The 13,691-nt window shown below is 36.9% G+C and overlaps 1 protein-coding gene across 1 annotated transcript in view; it reads left to right on the top strand.

The window, feature by feature from the left end:
- The window catches only part of LOC110187484 (uncharacterized), a 115,111-nt gene that overhangs the window by 29,347 nt on the left and 72,073 nt on the right, over positions 1–13,691 (top strand). The gene's annotated exons all lie outside the window — the stretch shown is intronic.

Here is a 13,691-nt window from a genome sequence, read left to right as displayed (position 1 = left end):
TTCATTCAAAGAAAATATCAATTGATTTTTTATTGATTTGCTTTGTGTTACTGACAATGGAAGGGTTTGTATAAGAAGTAAGTTAGCATATAATAAAATATACATAGTTTATAAGACTTTTGCTTAATATTTATTGCAAGTATTTCTTTGATTAATATATATATCATATATTCATTTGTAGTTATTATTTTGTAATTTAGTATGTAATATATTAATAATATATAATAACAAAATAATATAATAAAAAACTATAAAATAAATAAATATAATAAAATACACATAGTTTATAAGACTTTTGCTTAATATTTATTGCAAGTATTTCTTTGATTAATATATATATCATATATTCATTTGTAGTTATTATTTTGTAGTTTAGTAAGCATTATATTATTAGTCTAAGTATTGTAATTTGTTATTATTAGTATAATTAGTATTCTAATTTAACAAATTTATAATAATCACATTACTTCACCTTCTTTGAACTAACATAACTCACCTATAAATGTCTAAATCTTTTCGTAGGTCCATAAAAAAAGAACCAATATTTACTTAATTCCCCTGCTGTAGACAAGCTTTGGTGCAATCACAATCTTCGCACATAGTTTTTGTGAAAGAATTTTTCTTTAAATTTCATTTTGTTAAATTGCCTCTAAAATTATGTGCCGAACAATTTGCCAATCCAATTCCTTCCCTTCTGCCCCGCAAAACCTAGGAGGTGGAGGAAAACCCAAGAGGAAAACTTGTCGATTGCCAGGCGGCGGGACCCGAAATAAAACTTTCACATAATGGCTTCGAAAGTTGCACACTTTGGTGCAGAATTGAACTCACCTTTTTGTGCTTTTGGGCCAGGCCCAAACCGAAACTTGTTCTGTTCCTTCGCTCGCTCGCTCGTCTGCCAAACAAATAGTTGGCCATAAGAAGTTGTTCAAATATTTATTTACTTTTTCAAGTTGCGAACATATTTCTTTTTATTTTTGTACCCCAAGTGTGTGTGTGTTTGCCTGGTTTGCTCCAATGTTTATGTATAATTCCCTGGGCCAAGTTACCGGCAGCTGCTGCCACTTTTAGCACTTCTTCTTCTGGCCAGAAGAAAAAAGAAAAGACTAATAACAAATCTTTTCATTAGTTGCCTTAGACAAGTTAGTTAAAAAGTGCACTTTACGCAAACAAATGCGTGTCTATAAAAAAAGAAAAATTCAACTAAGAACCAGAAACAAAAAAAAAATATAAATTTAATAGCAAAAAAAAGAAAAGAAAATCACCTAAGCCAATAACCAGGAGGAGTAGGAAAGAACTTCGCATGAAAGGTGCAAAAGTTTTCCCAGAGCTACTACTGAGCATAATGAAAGCATAACATTTAGTTAGCACTTGTGTATTTGCTATATAAACTGAGAGGGGGAGTCCCCCCCGGAGCCACCTTCTCAACCTCAGCTGGGATAGACAAAACAACTTTTCATTAATAACTCAAAAATGTTTTGTCTTCAAAAAGTTCGCATATAAGCACACGCAGACACTTTTTGGGTTCTGGCACAGGAAAACTTTTATACTTGTTTTACTGAAAACAAATCAAAGGAGTTTCCGACAAAGTTACTCTTGTATTTTTCCCCTTTTTCCTTAAATTTTTTTTCCCTTCTCGTTTTTTGATGACTCTGAGTGGAACAGACTGTGACAAACAATGACAACGGCAATGAGCAAAGCCCAGCCCATGACAATGGCAATTAAAGCTATAGCTACAGCTACAGCTACAGGAATCGGTCCAAAGTTTGCCCATAAAAACAAAAAAAACAAGCATGGAAAACAACTATGGCAAATGGGTAAAAACTCTGGTAATAAAGGAAAATTATGATGATTTTCTATTTGGCAGAACAGAATCGTTTCAAAGCATTTGGCGCGAAAACAAAGGACCATAAAACCGGGTCGCATCCTGACCAGAAAGGAAGCGAGTGGAAAAGAAATTAAATGACAGGAAAATGTATATATAGAGAGAGTATATATAAGTATTAAGCGATAACATTGTTGTTTTATCCCCGGGAGCGATAAGTGAAATCATTCACGGTCGGACGAGCTGTCGAAGGAAATTTGTTGGCGACACGATTAAAATATATATTATGTTATGGCAAAGAAAAAGCGAGAAAAATGTTGGTTAGAAGTTTGTAAAACTTTGGAATAAGTGAAAAATAGTTGAAGGCATTAATAAGATGTTGAAAATTATAGTGACAAATGAAAATAGGGAGTTTGCAAGGAGATGAGTGAAATAATCTTATGGGAATTGGTGAAATCTAAAAAGTTAGTTGACATAATTGAATGGAATTAAAGGAAAATGTTATCTAATTAGATAGGAAATAAAAGCTTATCAATGAATGCTTTATATATGCTTTATATATTTAAGATTAGTTAAGGTTTTTAAGTCATAATTATATTGGTTTTGAATTAGTTGACGGTAGTTTCTATTAGGAGCAAAATTAGCTTTATAAAATCTTATTGAAGCATAATTTCCTTAAGCAAAAGTCCATTGAAGTTTTTCCTGTAATATCCTCAATATTAAATAATTAATTAGAAAACTTCATCAACTTAAAAACTTATTCCTTTAGTCACTTTTCTATGCCATCTCTTTAACCCTTTCTGCAAATTGCTGTATGAATGATTTTCCAGTTTGCTGTCAAAGCCTTGCAATTTCAATTTCCATTCTGCCAAGTCCTTGTCGTTCATTATCTGCTTTGTAATGTCTGTTTATTAACAATAACGTGTATATACGTATATATATAATGCAGAAAAAGAGATGAGAGAGTAAAGGAAAGAAAGGAACGGAAAGCGCAAATAATGTTTAAACAATTTGTTGTCGTTTCGTTTCATTAAATGTCTATTCGCCTTCATTGACCAGACCCCACAGGGTGCAGGAGAAGAAGCCCCCGCTTCATCCTCTTGGCACTTGACTGAGACTACTATGCAGTATTCCTTCGTATCTCGGGGCTGTCATTATAATTTGCAAAAAACTCGCTGGGAAAGCGGGAGGGGAAAAAAAACAACAAAAAAATTAGCAATAAAATGAAAAGCAAAGTGAAATGGCCGCAGGAACTGAATCTTTGAGGGAAAGAGCGAGTGTAGTCGTGGCCACTTGTTGCCGCTTTGGTAGCCGCTGCCTTTGCTTTTCCCAGTGATTTCCTGTCCCTCAACCAAGGATGAGGATGACGATGGTGGGGGGCAGGAAGAGGGCTTCAGCATCATGCGGGGGCAGCAACTGGCGACTGGCGACTGACGCTTCCTGGAGCTTGGCGCTTCCACTTGGCAGTGTCCGTACGCGAAATTATTATTGCTCTTGCCTTCCTTTTTCGAGGCAATCCATATTGTACCCTGTAAATGAGTGGTTGAATGTGTTCTGGGAGATTATGAAGGAATATTTTAACATATAATTATTTTAAATTACATATTTTTAAATGCATTTAAGTTCAAAATTGTCAAAAATTGATAAAAAAAATTGATTCTTTTAAAACTTTATATTTGGTATGCAGATTTATTAACTGAATAAAAACTAACAAGGGAACGCTTGATTACGAATTGAAATTAATGCTGTTTTGGCTTAGTTATGACTTTTTTAAACTTTGATTTGTCTCAAAATTTGTCTCATATAAATATTAATAAATAACGATTTAAAAAATGTGAATATTTTTAGCTTAGCTATGAACTATTTCCAATTAGATCCTATATTACGATTGCGAACTTTAAGGGTATATAAATTTTAGCTTCCCGAATTCAGTTTGCTTTCTTAGTACTATAAATATTTAATTGCCAAAAACCTTACTAACTACCTAGGGTATCCTCATGTTCTTCACTCTAATTTTATCCTGCAATAGCCATCATTTTTTCGTTGTTCTTTTTGTTTGTTGGTAGCTGTAAAAATTATTATTTTTATGCTGCCTGGATGGCTGGCTAGTCAAGTCGGCTAAGAGTGGAGCTGGATGGAGAGGAGTCGAGTCTGTTGCCGTCTTCATGCCACTTGAATGACTCATTAAAAGTGATTTCATTTTAAAACATTTTCCTCGCTGCGGTCGCTCCTCATCCCATGATCCTTCGGCTGCAGATATCCAAGACCAGGATTCTCCGTCATTGTCGTTTTCTCTCGGGCTTAGCAACTTATCAGCTGGCTGAACGCCGAGCCGCCTCTCATTTCCTCCAGTTTCCAACTTGGCTGTCATTTAATTTACTTTCGAGTTTACTTTTTTAATTCGCTTAGCTACTTTGACTGCTGCTGTGCGTTGCTGCCGTAAATCCTTCAGAGAGAAAAAAGAAAATGCGGATAATGCGGAAGGATGAGGGGGACACACAGGACACTTGCCCAAAGATAAGCGCCATGAAGTCCACTCTACACACAAAGAAAGAACAGTTAATTTTTATAGTGCCGAAGGTTAGATTTAATTGGGAATTGATTAAGGATAAGTTGATAGGGGAATATATGTTAAAATGGGTTGTATTTTACAGAAGGAAACGCCGCAAAAACCTGCGAAAGTTATTTTGACGCAAAGAATTCTTTAAACTTCTTGAAATTCCCCGAGGAAATATATAATTTTTTCTAAGAATTACATTTTTTAGCAAGATTTCTTTAACATTTTCGGTTCTTATATTTTTTGTATTGTGTAATCATTCAGGCCAAGTTACTTTCTGCCTAACAGGATACAACGATATTGCAATGTTGCTGGCATTCTATAGCTATAGCAATATCGCAGCCCGTTCGGCTTTTGTCAGCCTTTTTTACCTAATTCCCCAGATTAGCTGCATTATGCGCCACACCGGTCGCATAATAATAACATGGCCAACGAGCTGAAACCTCTTCCTCTTTCCCCTACTCACCCACGTTGCACGTTGCACGGCCATGTTGCACATCCTCATTGGATGCTGCCACTTGAGCAGCAGCAACAACATGATTGCTTCCAGAATGGACCCACGCACGTTTGTGTTGCGCCCCTTCAGGGGTTTTCCAAGGAGTTGCATCAGACTCGGGCTCAGAAAACAGATCCCAGGGCTCAGTATATTCAAATCAAGGGAGGTTTAGAAGTAGATATGCGAAGAAGCTTTGGAAATAGTTGGAAAGTTAATTGGAAGTGTGTCTAGAAAAATTCTATAAAATTCAGGAACCTAAAATAAAACTTAAACACTTTAGAAAATGTAAAATAATTCAACGATTAAAGTTCCCAAGTTAGAACAGATTGTTAGTAACTAAAATTTGACTTAAATACTTCAAGGATTTATAATTAATTATTCCGAAATCCTTGACATCTTCTCTCACGAATCTGTTTATCCTTGAGAGAGCAGGTGTTGTGTAGATTGAAAAGCCTGATCTATTGAGGACCAACGGCCTAGGGTCACGCTTCTGCTACCAACTCCACTGTGCCTCAACCCCCCTGCGATTCGCTTTCATTAGAGCTGCAACTACATACGATATGTAGTGTGTGTCGAGTGTGTGTGCCCCGTGCGAGTGTGTCTGGGGTTCGGGAATTGGTGGCAGCTGTGTGGGCGTTGCTGGTGGGCAATAAATTTCCATTTAGCCATGAACAACAACTAACGGCTTCTGCCGTCGACCAACCAGCTCAACTCAACGCGACTCAAACTCTCGACCTCAACCCGAGAACGAACCAAAAACCGAACCGAGGCGATATCCATGCCGTTGGGGAGCCAGCGAGCCGCGGCTCATTGAAGCGTCACGTGGAAATGGTTATAATTGCATCCGCGCTACGCCCCCCTCCCCACCTTGCCACTTCCACTGCCACCCCCTCACCTCCCTGCCTCTTGTACATTAAACCGATTGCTGTACACACGGAGAAAAATGTATAAATATATCATTTTGAATAAAAATGTTGCCCCAGAAACCACGTTCCCTAGCTTAGATAATGTTTCATTTTAAATTTAACTTAAGAAACAGTAGTATTTATTTTGCAAACCTTACTTTTTAAATAAAATAAACAGTAGTATTTATTATCAAGGGTTTATTCTAAAACACTGTTAAAACATGGCTTACAATTCTTAAATGCATATTCTTAAAGGGTTTAAAAACTGGCTTTTTCTTATATTCAGAAACATACTTAAAACTAATTTAACTTTTAAAGTATTTGGTTTTAAAAATATTTAAAATTTAAATAGACTTGGGGTATTTTTTTTAAGCATTCTAAAAGTTTTTAAATTTTGTTCATTATATTTTACTATAATATAAAAATACCTAAAATGGGTTTAATATTAGCCTTTACATTATCAAAAGTTAGTTGTTGAAAGATGATAGAGGAAACTGTTTTTGCTCTTTATTTAAAAAGCTAGTTTGCTATATTTTCCACCCTAATACTTTCTTTACTGTGGAACTAATGATGTACATTTTTATTTGTTTATTAAGCACTACTTAATTTACTTTAAGTGTAGCGAGTTGAACTCGTGGACGCGAACTGTCGCTTGGCACAGGGCAATAATTTTGACGCTTGATTGATCAAAGCAGCGTCCTCCGAGCGTCCAGAGCTCAGCATGTTGTTTTTCTTTTATATTTTATTATCATTTTTTCCTTATATTTTTTTTTATTGGTGAACTGGCCAAGTTACAACACTTTTACACGCTTCTGTTCGACGGGGTTTATTTTGCCTTCTCCTACTTTTATGCAGCGTTCAAAATTTTTTATTTTTATTATGCAGCAGTCTATCTGCTGCTACTTACTACATCCACATCCAGCAGATATAGATACACATGCTACTTGGAGTGGTAAGCAGCAGCTATTACAGCTGACTGACTGACGGACAAACGGACAGACGGACGGACAGGAGGAGCGACTTGAGTGTGCAATAAATCAAATTTTAAGTCGCCTTTGAGCAAAAGTTTAAATTGCAGCCGGAAGCCCCTGGAGAATTAACTATCATGGTTTATCAATAGTTTTAAGCCAACTTTGCAGCCAAGTCGAAAGGAAGCCAAAGCCATAAGAAAAATTGCAAATTAAACTGTCAGATGTGAGGAGCTGTTTACACCCCAAAAAAATAGCAAGTGAAAACGATCATTAAACGCATTGCTCACTAAATTAACAATCAAATGACGAGACTTTGAGCATTTAAACTTAAAGTTATGGTGGATATCAAAAGCAGCTAAAGGGGAAATATTTTATTTGATACTTTCATTGACTAAATGCGTAGTTTTTTGTGGGGCTCTTTAAAGCTTTAATGTTTTGTTTTAATTGTGTAATAAGAATTGTGTTTATAGATACACGTTAATTAATTTAAAAATATATAAAAACCAATGAGAATATTAGGAGTTAGTTAGTTAGGAATCAAATTGTATTAAAATTGATTGTTTTTAATGGAAACTCATTTAGATAACAAAATAATACTGCCTGCAAATTATTTTATATATAAATAAATCATTACTTGAAATATAATCCATAAGAAGTGAATTTTCCTAGACCATTTCAATCTTACAATTGAAGTCCTTTAGTAATTTTTAATTTACTGAATAACAAATTCAAATAACAAATAACTAAAACAATTAAAAGGGGAATTCCTTTTAGCAACTCGATACCCAATTGTGTGTAGGTGTGTTTGCCAGGCCAAAATTAGTTTCTTATCTAATTTGAATGCAGCCCCAGACGAGGTTGTTTTTGCTTTTGAAATCCGAGGACTTTGTTTCAATTTGCCAACACTTGATGTGTACCTGTGTGTGCCTGTCATAATCCCAGACGCATCCTTGTTGAAAATTCCATCTCATGGATGGATTTCTTGAGGGACAATTATGAATGCCACCTGCAAGTGCAAAACAATGACCACGGAAGGGACAACACAAGAGAGATCTCCGGGCAGCAGCACTCACCAATCAATCCGATTTTCCTTTGCCTTTCCCCTTGGGGTCCTGCTAGGAGTAGCAAGAACAATCTCAACAATCGTCCCCATCATGCATCCATGTGGGCCGCCCGGATAGATACATGTTTGGATTGGGGACGCCCTTTTTTGGACTTCCCCCAAACGACCTGGAACCCTCGATCTGCTATTCACTTTTTTTGGGCCCCATCTCACGTTCCTCCTCCTGCTCGTAGCCCAGTTTCAGTTACAGTTCGAAAACAAAGCCACTAGGCAATAGTGCCAAACAAAGTGCACGTATCTGCAAGATACACGAACCGAAGCGAAGCGCCCCTGCAGGAGGACGAGGATTTGTAGTCTAAGGGATTGCCTCCGGGAGAGGGGGCAGGAATCCGGCCATGGATTTTGGCTTAGGCAAATGTTGCTAATAAAACAATTATGCACTACACAGAGCAGGACAGCCCAGAAATGGGGACAATGGCAAAAGACTATGCAATAGAGATGAGCTACGTTGAGGTTGAGGTTGAGGTAAAAGGAACTTGGAAAACTGTGGTGAATATTAGGATTTTAGGATTGAAAATATGCATCAAATATTAAAATGTAAACCCCTCTTTTAGTTAATTGTAAAATAATATCCATTAACTTAAATTCTTAATTAATAATTATAATGTTTACTTGACCTTATTAATATATGACTCACATCAATATACAGACTTCCATGGATCATAGTCATACCTAGATTAAAACTTCCCAAACAGTGTGCCCATTTCTTTTGTTTCTCCAACGTCATGCAGCCATCTCTAGTGTGACCAGCACAACCTTTGATGCAGTGCATCATTGTTGGTGGCTGCTTTCTCCGTTTGCAAAGCGAGACCATTGTCTGCCCGTCGGCGGTGGCCTGTAACTGTAACAGTAACTATGCGAAAAACCGGGTGCATATGTGCTTGCGGGTGTGCTGCTGCTTCTGCTGCTGCTTCTGCTGCTGCTGTTGGTGTTAGGAGCTGGGTGTTGGGCATGGAAACTATGCCAAAACAATGGCGCCTCAATGCCACAAAAAAAAAAGAAGAAGTGAACTCTGCTCCGCTGGATCTGAATCTGAATCTGAAACTGAAGTTGAAACTTTTTCGGGTTACTCTTGGCCGGGAATTAATGGTTTAGGTTAAGGCTGAGTGTGGGCTGAGAGCCTTGTAGCTGGCAGCTTTCGGTCGCTTCAGCCGCATAACTTATAGGCCAGAAACAATGCGAGAGAGGCCAAAAACCGAAAATTTCGTTGTAATGAAACTTGTTCGGTGCTGTTTTGTTGTCATCGTTGTTGCCGCTGCCGCTGCCACTGCATGTATCTTTTAGATAATCTTCATTTCTCGTTTGCGGCTAATGGCCTGGCACACTGGACTCGCACTCAAGGATATCGCCGACTGCCGGAGTCATGCTTTATGGCCACTATCTCGGTCTCGAGCTCATTCTTTGCTATACTATACACTGGGGGAAATTTATGAGATAATGGGGATGAGTCTTAAATATTAAATAACATGTATTTCAAGAGGTTTGCTTGCAAATTGCATTTAGAGAGGTTTGAAAAATGGTTATTTTATATCATAAAAAGGTATTTACTACTAAAGCAATGAATTTTTTAAGAAGGTAACATTATATTTAACTTAAATCCTGTATTAAATTTATTCAAGTGCACTCATCTTCTCACTATTCCCTGCTCCTTCCGCCGTATCTTGTTTTTTTTTTTCCTTTTTTGCTCCTTCGTCTCTCTAAATGGGACACGTTGCGGTCTGTGTGTTGATGAGTGCGCCCTGGCTAAGTGAGGACCAGCATCCAGCATCCAGCTTCATCCTGGCCTGCATTTCGGGCCTGGCCTGGACTTGCCTTTTTGCGGCTGCTCTCTCACACACACGCTCACTCACATATTTAGAGATACTCAAAATGAGATACAAAGATACATTTGGACTTCCTACCATTTTAGCTGCTTTGTTTGATGGGCGGCGCACACGACTGACTGGGAACGGGAACTGGCCAGCTTCCTGGGACCCAAAAAACCAAATAACCAAAAATAAAAGAAAGAGAACCCCGAGACTGGGTCGTCTTTTTGCGACTCTTAGGCTTGGCTTTGGAAAGATGTGTGCCAGATTTTTATGCGGCCCATTGAAATTTGAGATATTCACCCTGATATTAATACAAAAGGCCGGGCCTGGTCTGGGTCTGGTCCCAAGGAGCGGCCTCGCCCAAAAAAACCAAACGGAACTTAAAAAACGCAGAAAACGCATCTTCTGGTCGCGTGGGCGTCTTCCCAAGATTGGTTTTATTTTTCTTCCTCGTCTGCAAAGTCTGGAATGTCTGTCGAAGCAACGAAGAGTTTTTGCTCGTCTCATAATTTTCATGAATTAGCCATGGCCCATAAAAGGAAACAGACAATGCATAGATTGTTTTCTTTTTTTGGCCAAGATGCAGTTTTGTATTTTTAATGTCTGTATAAGCGGCTTTGTGGCCTGTTCAAACAGGATTAAATGTGTTTAGAGATAGATAGTTGGGATTTGTTTAAATTGGGGGATTTTTAAGTGTAAAAAATAGGTTTTCAAGAAAGCTTAAGAAATTATATTAATCTTAAAGAGGATATATTCTAATGATAGAATGTGTTATATTTTATTTTAGTTATTAAAGAAAGTTTGACAGAATATCTGGAGAACTAATTAAAAAATAAAGCAATGGGGAACTACAGCTTCTTTTAGTTTAAAGTAAAGGGTTAATAAAGATTATTTGACAAGGAAAAATAAGCACTTCTCCCATTTTAAATAAGTTTAATGGCAAAATAAAGCTGACACATTTAAATATATTTTTAAAGCGATATTTAGTAATTCCCCAAGAAGTAAGCTTTAATAAAGCTGAACAAATATTGAATTAGACATTATTCTAAACCTTCCCCTCAATTACTAAACGCATTTAATATAATTAAGCACATATATATGTTATATTTTTTTAAAACCTAAACCCATTTGTGTTACCCATCAAATATCCAGTCTAGACACGGTTGTCAGGTGGTTAGGACATCACCTGCAATTAACAGATTTATCAAATGCAGTCCTTCAGCGATGGCATTAACATTCAATTCCATTACCTGTCGTGCATTAAAAATGTATTTAATTAAAATTTAAATGTGCGACTGCCACAAATTAAATAAACAATTTTTAATTGAGCCGGGGAGCTGGACACCAAAAAAGTTTAAGCAAATATTCCATGGAACAATGTGGAGCATACATAACATATATGTATAATAAATATGCAAGAGCATATACCATGCACATTGGCCTGCTTTTTGCAGTTTTCTGTCAATAAACCAATTACAACAAGAACAGCAATTGGGGGAAATTGTGGAAACAGGCAGAGAAATATTCAGCAACAATGGTAATAACATGCCCCGACATGCGTGCACCGAAATGCAATTAAAAAATATGTTTTTTAATTGGACTCCACCTTTCGCCCACCTGCCGTGACATTAATTTGTGTTAGTCCAACACACCAAATAAAAAAAAGGAATATATACAAAAACCTCGAATTCGAACACGAACAATTGCATTTTGCGAAATCCGAGACTCGCCGAAAAATTCCAAATACCAAGTCCATCCAAAGTTCTTTAGCCTTTTTGTGGAGCGAAAGTTATTTATTTTTTTGGGTAATTTGAGACGAGGATTTATCATATTCATACCGAGGGAATCAAAAAATCATGGGGGGCCCCGGTGTCATTGCCATTGTGTCACATTGCCTCGTCTGGCGCCTTTTAAATCAAAAGTAAAGCCAACAAAAGTTGAGCCCCAAAAATGAAGACAAATTTTTGGAAAGTAAAGGAAATTGATGAGCCTCGAATTTTTGGTCAGAGTATTGTTTTAACCAAGCTTTTGGCTTCTTTTTTTGCCTTTTACCTTTCCACTGTCCCCGACTAAAAATATTAATATTAAATATGAGCAAGTTTTCGGTGGAGCAAATCTTCCCCGTTTTTTTTTTTGGGGTTGCATTTAAATTAGGTTTGAAAAATGCTGAAATAGCAAAGACTTGGCAGCAGAAATTTCCATCTTTTAGGGGATGAATAAGCCGTAGATGGAAAAGTTTCCAAAGTTATAAAGCGCAAAGCTATTTTTAATAAGTTTTATTTTTAAAGAGATATGGGAGTCCTTAGGAAATTTAAAATATGGAAGTGTAAGCTTGGGATAACTTTATGATTCTGTGGAAGATGTTTTCTTAAATTAAAGATAAGGTTGTCAAAGTATTTAGTTTTAAAATGATATCTTTAATGAATACTATTGGAAAATTACTGTTTGTATAGATAGTTTAACTATGCAAACATAATATTTTAGAGGCTGAAATATTTTTACTACACATTGAAATGGATTCTAATGTTTAAACTGTATTTCAAGTTGTGATTAATAGGTTAGTAAACTAATATATACCTTATGATATAAAGAACTTCCATAAAGTAATCGGTTTTGAAAAATATGTTTTAAACTATATTAAATCCCTATCAAAAAAGTAATATGAAAAACTCTTTCGAAAAGAAAACTCTATCCATTTTACCCCTTAAATTCCCATCAATAAGACATGGCCCAAAAACTGGTAAATGTGGCATCTAGCATTTGCCAATCATTCGTACAATCTTGTGGACAGATTGTGGGTGCAAATTCCGAAAACCACTCGACACCCAGCAAATGGTGCCTCCGGAAAAATGTGATTTTAAATCCAGTGGAAACTCTGGACTTGATTAGCATCCAAACTGGCCGCAGGCAAATGCTGGATGCCTTGGCCATAAACTAGTATTTTTGGGCCTTGTGCTGCTGCTGCTGCTGGGAGATGGCCAACCCAAGGCAAAAAGTCATCTTCATCGGCGGCCCCATTTCACTTTGACCCTTTTGGCCTGGCTATCCCCCCTCTGTGCCTCCGCCTCTGTTCCAGCTTACTCCATCTACTCCGTCTCCCCTCCCCCCGCACTTGTCGCATCCACTTTTGGCCTGACGCAGAGCTCCCATCATGGCCAAACATTCAAACATTACCAAACATTACAATCCCCAGCAGGAGCTAGATGAGGAGGAGGAGGAGATGGACGAGGGGGAGCTGGTGGAGGAGCAGCTGGAGGAGATGGAGGAGGAGGAGCTGGTGGTGGAGCAGCGTCATTCATTCGGCATGCAAATGCGCAGATCGAACTGATAACATCATGCCATATACGTCGGGCCCACAAGCGATGGGGATTTTGAAAAAGAAGGGGGAAAGGCGGCATATTCGCGCATAGTTTTGCTTTTTTTTTAACAGCATTTTCAAGGGGTATTAGGACAGGCCTTGAGGGTATAATAGGCTTTAGAGGTATACCAATTGGATTCAGCTCCTAATAACATTTATAATAATTTGATTTCTTAAAACTAGATAGGAAGGAACAGATGTGCGCAAATAATCATTAAATCTATCATGAAACATACTTTTCTTAATTTGAACTCATATTTTCTAGCTGATTAATAAAAAGAGCTTTTAAATTTATTAATTGTTAGTTATAAAAATGTTGTATTAATCGTTTGAAACTCTCAATTATAAATTAATTAATTGCTCTGCTCTACCAGTTACCATTTTTTGTGTACCATTATTTGTTGCCTGGGAAAGCTGTTAGTTGTGGAACTAGCAATTAATTAATTAATTGATCATTGTAAGGAAAGTTCATTAATTAAATAATTGTTAGGTATGACACTCTCGAGTGAGTGTCCATTAATTAATTGTGGGCAACAATAATACATTCTTTAGTTGTAGTTAAACTAAAAACAGGCTTTTAATTATAGTTTCTATATAGAAGTAAACAATTGAGTCTTGTTGAGTCTTTCAGACCTTTGCAGTAGTATTATA

Source organism: Drosophila serrata, unplaced genomic scaffold (genome assembly GCF_035046125.1).
Source record: "Drosophila serrata isolate PLE 108 unplaced genomic scaffold, ASM3504612v1 contig_249, whole genome shotgun sequence".
Lineage (NCBI taxonomy): Eukaryota > Metazoa > Arthropoda > Insecta > Diptera > Drosophilidae > Drosophila > Drosophila serrata.
Note: the sequence above shows the minus strand (reverse complement) of the source record. Positions and strands in the feature narration are given on the sequence as shown.